The 10,000-nt window shown below is 32.2% G+C and overlaps 2 non-coding genes across 2 annotated transcripts; both read left to right on the top strand.

The window, feature by feature from the left end:
- Nucleotides 1-3,173: 3,173 nt before the first annotated feature.
- Nucleotides 3,174-3,255, top strand: TRNAS-AGA (transfer RNA serine (anticodon AGA)). The gene has a single exon. It is a non-coding gene; the product is annotated as a tRNA-Ser (tRNA).
- Nucleotides 3,256-6,549: 3,294 nt separating this feature from the next.
- On the top strand, nucleotides 6,550-6,631 carry TRNAS-AGA (transfer RNA serine (anticodon AGA)). Its single transcript has one exon. It is a non-coding gene; the product is annotated as a tRNA-Ser (tRNA).
- Nucleotides 6,632-10,000: the final 3,369 nt, after the last annotated feature.

Raw genomic sequence — 10,000 nt, 5'->3', positions numbered from 1 at the left:
TATATATATTATATATATATATTATATATTTATAATATAGATATTCATATTTATTTATTTATATATGTATAGATATTAATATAATATATATATTATATTATATGTATATAAATATAAAATAATATATATATATATCTATTTATATATACTTGATATATTATATATAGTATATATGATATATATATATATATATATTATATATATATTTTGATACTCGTATTAGTGTTTGTTAAATGAATTTTTGTTTACACAAGAATTGAATTTACGTTAGTTTTGCTGCTAGCTCTTTCTTTTGTTTGTCAACCGTATTTACAGGATCTTTAACTAAATTTCCAACTTGTTCCTGCCACCCACTAAAAAGCTGCTATTCCAGAATTAATATCTTCAAGGTTTGTTCGTTGTAGGTAGATACTTCCAGAATTTTGTAAAAGGTCCTCTGGTCCTTGCTCTATGTTGACTTGTTTCTTATGTATTGCTCTATTTAAACAAACAACTTGGTCATCTTTTAAGTCGTATATTTGTAAGAGCAACGGCCAAATTGAATTTACCAAATACTTGGATAATTAACCGAATATCAATAATTTAAGAACTTTATTCTTAAATCATTCAAGAAAACGGTAATATTTTTTTTCTATATTCGAGTAAAACGCGCCTGCAACTAGCAATATACCTCCTAAAAATCGCCGATATACTTGAAAATGTATGTATGAGATCCGTAGACATTCTTGTGCGCAACTGCCTTGGAAATGATAGAAATAGTGATGTGTCAGTTATAATGTTTGATCATTTAAAATACTGAATATCATTCCATCATTATTTTCCATCATCATTATCATGAATATCATTATTTGCTACACAGTTGCTCTTAGAAACGGCAAATCAAGTTAAGAGTGTAAGCAGGATGTGTGGATGGCGATTTAAATTGCTTGGTGTGGGCTTGTACCGAAGTGCTAATATCCTTTGTATTCTGACTATCATAGGAGAAATGGTAATTGAACACTGCATAGAAAATACAGAATGCAAAAAAGGCACTTGATATAGCGAATTCAAAAGTTTAAAGACTTGGTGGCTGACCAATGAAAGCCAAGACGAAAGTAGGATCTTAAGTCTTGATTGATACTAGACTTATTACAAACTTACAGATTACAAACTTATAAAGCACTGGACTTATAAATTACACAAAATCCATAAAAAAACTAGGAGTTAAATGCGGCACTAAGAATAAAGAAATTAAGAATAACTAAAGGGTAAAAAACAACACACAAGTTAATTATAAAAGTCAGCTGATATGATCTATTGTTTGCGATCGCGTCCACCTTCTATGTAAAAAGATGTAAAGACTTCAAACTCAACTTTTGATCGTAACGCCCGATGTTTACTCCGGAATTTTACAGCAATGGCGACAAAGACGATCAAATGCACAAATGAATCGTATAGACACACCCTCGTTGACTGTGCCATTGTATCTCTTTGTATGAGTCAAAAATTTAGAAAATTTGTCTACGTGCTGAAGTCAGAGCATTACACCAGATCAATGATTTTGCTTATGAAATAGGGTTGAAATACAAATTGATAATTGCAATTCAGGAAAACCAATTGTGTCGAGATAAAACAGATATTGATAAGAGATGAGATCGCCAGAAAAAAGAGGAACGTGTAAAAACAAACCAGATATAGAAGACGAAGGAAATCTTAAACCTTAGATCAAATCAAGAATGATTTTAAGTGCATAAGATATATGGGATAAAAAAAAGTCTAAAAACAGTAAAGGGAAAATAGATAATGGTGATCCATAGTTATCTAATCAAAGAAAAGAAAAAAAAAGAAAAGAAAAAAGAAAAAAGAAAGAAAAAAAAAAAAAAAAAAAAAAAAAAATATATATATATATATATATATATATATATATATAATCGAAGATAATATGCCAAACGCTCGCTTCTGGAGAGCGTGAACACGCGAAGCAGCATCCGAGACCACCCTGCAAAGCCCATGGTGGCCATGTGGTTAATCTAAATAGTGTGGTTTAGATAATAAGTCACATGGTATCCCTTTGCGTGAGTCCCAATCGTATCCAATGCTTTAGATTATTCATATAAATGTTTATATACTATTCCATTACAAACGGTCTCTAGGATGGGTTTTATACTTTTCATACGTTGACTTAGTGACTAGAATTGTACTATAGGGTCCATATCAGCTCATTATTTTCTTTATTCTCAGTGTGATAGAAGTATTGTTATTTTATGGCAGGGCTAAAAAAACAACAAATACGAAAAATATAACCATCTACAATGAAGATAACATGAAGAAGTAAGGAAGAGGAAGGAAACCCGTGCTTATGACTGTGAGTGCCACAGTAGACACGGCATGGTCACCTTCCTCTTCTCGTTCTGCTTACACATCCTTCATCGCCGGAACTTTCAAGCAAGAGGCTGGCAACTTGCTGTGTGCCATCACTCTTTAAAGATAGTGCTTGTTAGAGACGGTGGACAGGTGCCGTTCAAGGCTCTCTCTCCTGCTGGTGCTAGGAGAAACTGGCGCCTACTAGGTTTTGAATGCTAAGTAAAACCTATTTTGCTTAATATTACGGCAGTTATAGTCACTATGATTGAAGTTGTCATCATTACTCACTTATTACTCATAGTACGATACAGAAACGCAGAGATCCAAAATCTCCGAACGTCTCGTACGTCATGACGCCTGCCGTCAGGCCAAAAACTCTTGCGTTATGCATGTTACGACACCCGTCCGCAATGGGATAATGCAACAAACAATGGAAAGAGTAGAATATTGTGGACTATTTCTCATTGTTATGGTTTCATAAACGTTAATCTGTAGGGAAGATGAGAAAAGATAGGTTATGACCTCCACATCAAGGTCATTTACTTTAGCACTTCTAATTCCCCCGAAGAGGACAATAGCAGATGGATTCGCTAGATTAACTGAAATCCAAGTTAAAAGTAGTTTAGGTCACACTGGCACATGTTGAAAACGGGTGTATGAAACTCGTGGAATTGAGGGAGTGTGCTAGTCTTCAAGGAATTTGTGAATAATTGTAATTTATTGGTAGAAACATATAGTTATTTTGCACCTAGATATCAGATATGCGAGTGCTCTCCTACCTACCTACGCTTGGTTACTTCTTATCTCTACAACAACGAAGAGGGTAAGTAGCAGTGATGGCCGAGTGGTTAAGGCGTCTGACTAGAAATCAGATGGGATCTTCCCGCGTAGGTTCGAATCCTACTCACTGCGAATAATTGGATATACATATATATTTTAGACTCACTTACCAGAACTTAAAAAATCGTCAACTCTAATTGTCTACGGTACAGAATCATAAAAAAATCAGAATGTAAATGTCACAACTGGAGCCCAAAGTTGCACAAATTATAGTGGAATAAAGCTGTTAAATCATAGTCTGAGGATCTTGGAAAGAGTGGTAGAAACTAGACTAAAGGCAGAAGTAACAATAAGTGGACATCAGTATGGATTCGTTCCAGGTAGGTTACATTGCGAACGTTGATAGAAAAATATGGGGAAGGCCAGAAATAGGTGCGCTCTTTATTTGTGGATCGAGAGAAGGCGTATGACAGGGTGTCAAGAGATGAATTGTGGCATGGCATGAGGAAGTCCTTTCCTCTTTGTAATGATTATGGACAGAATGACTGGTGGTATTAGACAGGTCTCCATATATATATATATATGTATATATATATAGATAGATAGATAGATAGATAGATAGATAGATAGATAGATAAATAGATACATACATACATACACACACACACACACACACACACACACACACACACATATATATATATATGATAATATATATATATATATATAATATATATATATTTAATATATCTCCATATACATATGGATATAATATATATATACATATATATATATATATATATATATTTAATATATATATATTGATATAATTTATAAATATAAAAATATATATATGTAACTCTGTATAAGGGCTTCAAAGCCGAGATAGGAGAGCGGGTAGAAGGAGAAACCTCAGTTGGGAACCGTAGAGTATCACCAAACGCGAGAGGAATTAAATGCTAAGAGGATTTGCCGAAGTTCGATTCCTTTATAGCATGAATGCGTTTTAGAGAAAAAAAAAAAAAAAAAGAAGAAAAAAAAAAAAAACGGTGGAAATGGAAATTAAAAACAAGAGCGACATATTGGGAGTTAACGATAAAATAAATGTAGGGAGCGACCAGACAATAATTAAAAGTGAAAATTAAAAGAAGCCGCTCCCTAACCTAGCTAATTTGAAGACCAAGGCAACAGAATGTGGCCGTAACATCCAAAACAGATACTCAGTTCTCGAGAAAGGTCTCAGGTAAAAACGAAAAACAAAGATCTAGCAAGTTATAAATAATAAGGAAGATCATAAATAATAAGGAAGGCGTGCGTAAAATGAACGTACGAAAAAATATATGAAGCATTGTTGTCAGACACCAGAGTTAGGACAAAAGAGAGGAGATTCGGAATTGAGATCAATTTATGCAATGAAGAAATTCGATAGAGTGACATACAGTAATTATGAAATCATTAAAGTAGTAGATTTTAAAAGTGGCTTTTGCAGCTCTAAAGACCAACCACGAACGGAATTAACACGATGAGAGATGTCCCGATCATCACAGAGTAAGCGATGGCACTACGAGGCATGGAAGGAGGGAAAACACCAGTGGATGGCAATAGTGTAGATCAGGAAAAATTGCAGTACCGAAACAAATGCCTCAACGATGGCAAAAGTCCAATAACTTGGATAACTGACATTACTATTTTCATGCACCAAAAAGGGAATGCAGATACCCAGGGAATATAGATATCAAAAGTCTAAAACCCTATAAAAGAAGAAAGAAGAAGAATACAGATATAAAGAATTACCGACCTATAAGCCTCCCGTCAGTAATTCATTAGTTGTTCACAAAAGTCATCACAAACCGCACCTCCGATATATTGGATCATAACCAACCTAGGGAAGAGGCAGGCTTATAGTGGATTCTAAATAACAGACCAGAATCACACATACATGTGTATACACACACACACACACACACATACATACATATATATATATATATATATAATATTATATATATATATATATGAAAATATATATATATATATATATTATGTAGTATATATAACTTATATATAATATCATATAAAATAAATGAAAATATTATATATACAACATGTGTGTATATATATATCATATATATATATATATATAATATCTACTTATAATATATTCCTAATATATATATGTTATACATATAATAATAATATATCATAAATAAATGAAAAATAGCACACGACTATAAGTCTTTACTACTGAACAATGTCACCACACACACACACACCATATATATTACACATCACACACACACACACATAATATATATATAAATATATATATGTTGTGTGTGTGTGTGTGTTGACCGTGTGTTGTGTATGTGTGTACATACATGTGTGTGATTTGCACACCGCAACCAACCCCCACCCCCCCCCCCCAATATGATGTATAATACACACTATATACACGCAAATAGCATATATATATATAATATATATATATATATATATATATATGTATATTGTATATTTAATAAATAATATATATATTCACATATATAAATATTATAAATATATACATATCTATATAGTATATATAAGTATATATATTATAAATCTTATCTTAGAGTATTATATATATATATATATATATATATATATAATATATATATATATATAAGGCAAAAAATTATCTACCGTGTTGTTAACATGGCAGAAAAAAACACTAAACACAAAATAGATTTAATGAAAATGAGACAATCCATCTTTGTGTACATTCTAGACATAGTTTTGTCAACTCAGATTATGTAGTGCTAGCCCAGTGAGGAATCCTCCTGCAATCCTAGTGATGCAAAATATAGGAAGTTAGAGAGAATTTCTGATTGCCATAGGACTCAATATGGCATTGTTGCATACTTATGTTTCATTATCAGATTGTAAATTGAGCACCATACTTTCTTTGAGTACATTGTATTCTCTACATGTGTGAGGATTTGATGCAAATCTTATATGATAAGTAAAAGTGGAATCACTGGCATGTCGCCTAATAGATTATGTATTAGAATGTTAAATAGCATGGGACTAAGCACGCCTATTTGATGTATGCCAAGTTCAAACACTTTCGAATTAGTATTTTTAGTTACCTTGGCGAGATGCATCTTAAACCATGGTAAAAGCTTCAGTGAAAACCGACGCTATCCAGTTATTTTTCTTCAATTGTAATAAGAAAGGCTTTATTTATTTATTTATTTATTATTTATTTTTTTGAAAATTGGTGCATGTGGTCCGTGGATTTATGTTAGTGGGTCAGTCTTCTACGATTTCGATTTATATTATCACGTTGGCAGAAGCATAAATTGAACTCACACCTGAATATTAGAAATTAGGACATCTTCTTGCCTATCATTATTCATTAAATATTACGTTAGTAATATTTAATAAGCAGTGATGGCCGAGTGGTTAAGGCGTCTGACTAGAAATCAGATGGGATCTTCCCGCGTAGGTTCGAATCCTACTCACTGCGAACAATCTAGTATACATATATATACAGTATATTTTAGACTCACTTACCATAACTTAAAAACTCGTCAACTCTAATTGTCTACGGTACGGAATCATAAAAAAATAGAATGTAAATGTCACAATTGGTGCCCAACTTAAAGAACAAGGGAAATGCGCAAAGTTGCACAAATTATAGTGGAATAAGTCATAGTCTGAAGATCTGGGAAATAGTGCTAGAAGCTAGACTAAGGGCACAAGTAACAATAAGTGGACATCAGTATGGATTCATGCCAGGTAGGTTACATTGCGAATGTTGATAGAAAAATATAGGGAAGTCCAGAAATAAGTGCGCTGTCTATTTGTGGACCTAGAGAGGGCGTATGATAGGGTGCCAAGAGATGAATTGTGGCATGGCATGAGGAAGTCTGGAGCGAACGAGAAGTATGTGAGTGTAGTGCAGGATATGAACGAGAACAGTCTAACAGCAGTGAGGTCTGCGGTCGGAAAAAAGGGAATGGTTTGGTGTAGAGGTGTGATTGCACAAGGGATCGGCTCTAAGGCCTTTCCTCTTTGCAATGATTATGGACAGAATGACTGGTGGTATTAGAAAGGAGTCTCCATATATATATAGATTTTATAAAATATATATATGTTGTAATAAATATATATAGATTTTTAATATAAAATTATAGTGCTGTGTGTTGTGGTGTATGAATGTGTGTGTGTGTGTGTGTGTGTGTGTGTGTATAATTAGGTAGGAAAACGAATATCTCACTAATTCCATTCTAAAAAAATAAAAAAAAATAAAAATAAAAATATATATAAATCTCTACATCACCAGTGTCTAAGCAACGAGTGAGTGGTGGCTATTTAGGACATAAATCAGCCTCATGTTGGAAGGGAAAGCACACCTCAACCGGTCTTACATTGTATACAGGAAATTATCACAAGACTCAACGCGTTGCTTTGGAACCTCCTTGAAGGATAAACCAATTTTCTGAAGGAGAGAATTCATCCAAAACCTTAAGTAAAAGCATAATGAAAGGATATCTTCTCTTACGTATGTTACACAACAGGTCAGTCTTGGAAAAGATACATGAAGGACTCGCTGAAAGAAAGATCTTAAGTAAACACGAAAAGCAAAGATCTAGCAAGTTTCTGCTAGAAACTTCAAAGCTTAAGCACCAACAGAGAAACTGAGAGTAACATTAGAAGGGCACAGATTAGAGTTAGCACAAGCAATAAAGACTAAAAGTAATGATAGGGAAGGCGTGCGTAAAATGAACATACGAAGAAATATATGAAGCATAGTTGTCAGACACCAGCGTTAGGACAACAGAAAGGAGATTCGGAACTGAGTTAAATCCAATGTACTCAATGCAATGAAGAAACCCGATGGAGTCATACAGCAATTATGAAATAATTAAAGTAGTAGATTTTAAAAGTGGCTTTTGCCGCTCTAAAGACCAACCACGAACGGAATAAACACTAAGAGAAGTCCCGATCATCACAGAGTAGGAGATGGCACTACAAGGCCTGGAAGGAGGGAAAACTCCAATAGATGCCAATGGTGTAGATCAGGAAAAAAATACGGTAGCGAAACTAGCCTGTTTTTTTTTAACAGATGTCTTAACGATGGTAAAACTCCAATAGTTTGGGTAACTGTGTAGATCAGGGAAAGATGCGGTAGCAAAATTAGCCAATCGTCTTAACGATGGTAAACTCCAAAAGTTTGGGTAACTGCCATTATGGTTCTAATGCACCAAAAAAAGGGAATATAGAGTATCTAAAGAAATGCCGACCTATAAGCCTCCGCAGTAAATTGTGCAGAAGAGTCATCACAAACCGCACTTCCGCTTTATTGGATCATAACCAGCCTAGTGAAGAGGCTAAATAACAGACCAGATTCACTCTTACATTTATGTATATATATATATATATATATATATATATTTATAATAAATAATAAAATAATATATATATAGTGTGTGTTTTGGTGTGTGTGTGTTTACTAATTATATACATATAAACATATATAATATAATATATAATATATATATGTATTATAGATATAAAATAAAATATATATAATATATATATAATATAGATGTATACGTAGATACTATACATAATATATACATACATGTATATATAATATACATATCCATACATTTAGTATATATAATATAAAATATATATATATAAATATATATATATATATATATATAATATAAACTGATTATGCATATATAAATATTACATTTATATGTATAGATATAAGTATAAGTAATTTGTTAATATATAATATATAATAATACATTTTAAACAAATACATATGTTATTCTTATATAACTTTATGCACATACTACATATATACATAGATAGATATATATATAATATTATATATTTTATATATATATATGTATATGTATATATATATAAATATATACATACATATATTATTATATATCTATAAATATATAATTTACATGTGAATATATATGAATATATATACATACACACACACACACACACACACACACACACACACACACATATATATATAATATAAAAAAATATATATAATATCTATATTTATAGTGTTTGTGTGTGTGTGTGGTTGTGTGTTGTTGTTATTTTTTAATATATCTAAATATGTGTGGTTGTGTTGTGTGTAATTGTTTATATATAATAAATTTTGTGGTTGTGTGGTGTGTTGTGTTTATTGTGTTTATCTATATATAATATAATATAGAATTACATTATATATATCATATATATCATATAATAATATATATAAATAACTATATACTCTCAAATCTAAATTATATATATATGCATACATATATATACGATACCTTTTAAGCTCACTAACCACTACTTAAAAACTCGTCAACTCTAATTGTATACGGCACAGTGATCATAAAAAACAGAATGAAAACTGGAGCTCGTCTTTAAGAACAAGTTTCACAAACTATAGTGAAATAAAACTGTAAAGTCAAAGTCTGAAGATCTAGGAAAAAGTGGTAGAAGCAAGAACAAGGGAAGGCCAGAAGAAGGTCGGCTGGTTGTTTGTGGACCTAGAGAGGGCGTATGACAGGGTGTCAAGAGATGAATTGTGGCATGGCATTTTCGAGAGAGAGAAAAAAAAACGGAGGATGTGGATATGGATATTAAAAGCAAGAGCGACATTGTGGGAGTTAACGATGATATAAAAAACTGGTCAAAATGTTTTATGCTACAGCTTTCAGGTCTTTGAGAGTTTGTTAGCTCCATCAAGTCTTCCCTATTGGAGGTTCTTATCATGTGTGAGATCCTAGCAAGAGGTATGACAAAGTCTATATTCACAATTTGCTTATCATATGCTGCCCTCGTTAGACGATTAGCATGA

Source organism: Penaeus japonicus, unplaced genomic scaffold (genome assembly GCF_977035675.1).
Source record: "Penaeus japonicus unplaced genomic scaffold, GWHDUDI00000001_assembly GWHDUDI00000026, whole genome shotgun sequence".
NCBI lineage: Eukaryota > Metazoa > Arthropoda > Malacostraca > Decapoda > Penaeidae > Penaeus > Penaeus japonicus.
The sequence above is the reverse complement of the archived record's forward strand: the minus strand, read 5'-3'. Positions and strand labels throughout refer to the sequence as shown.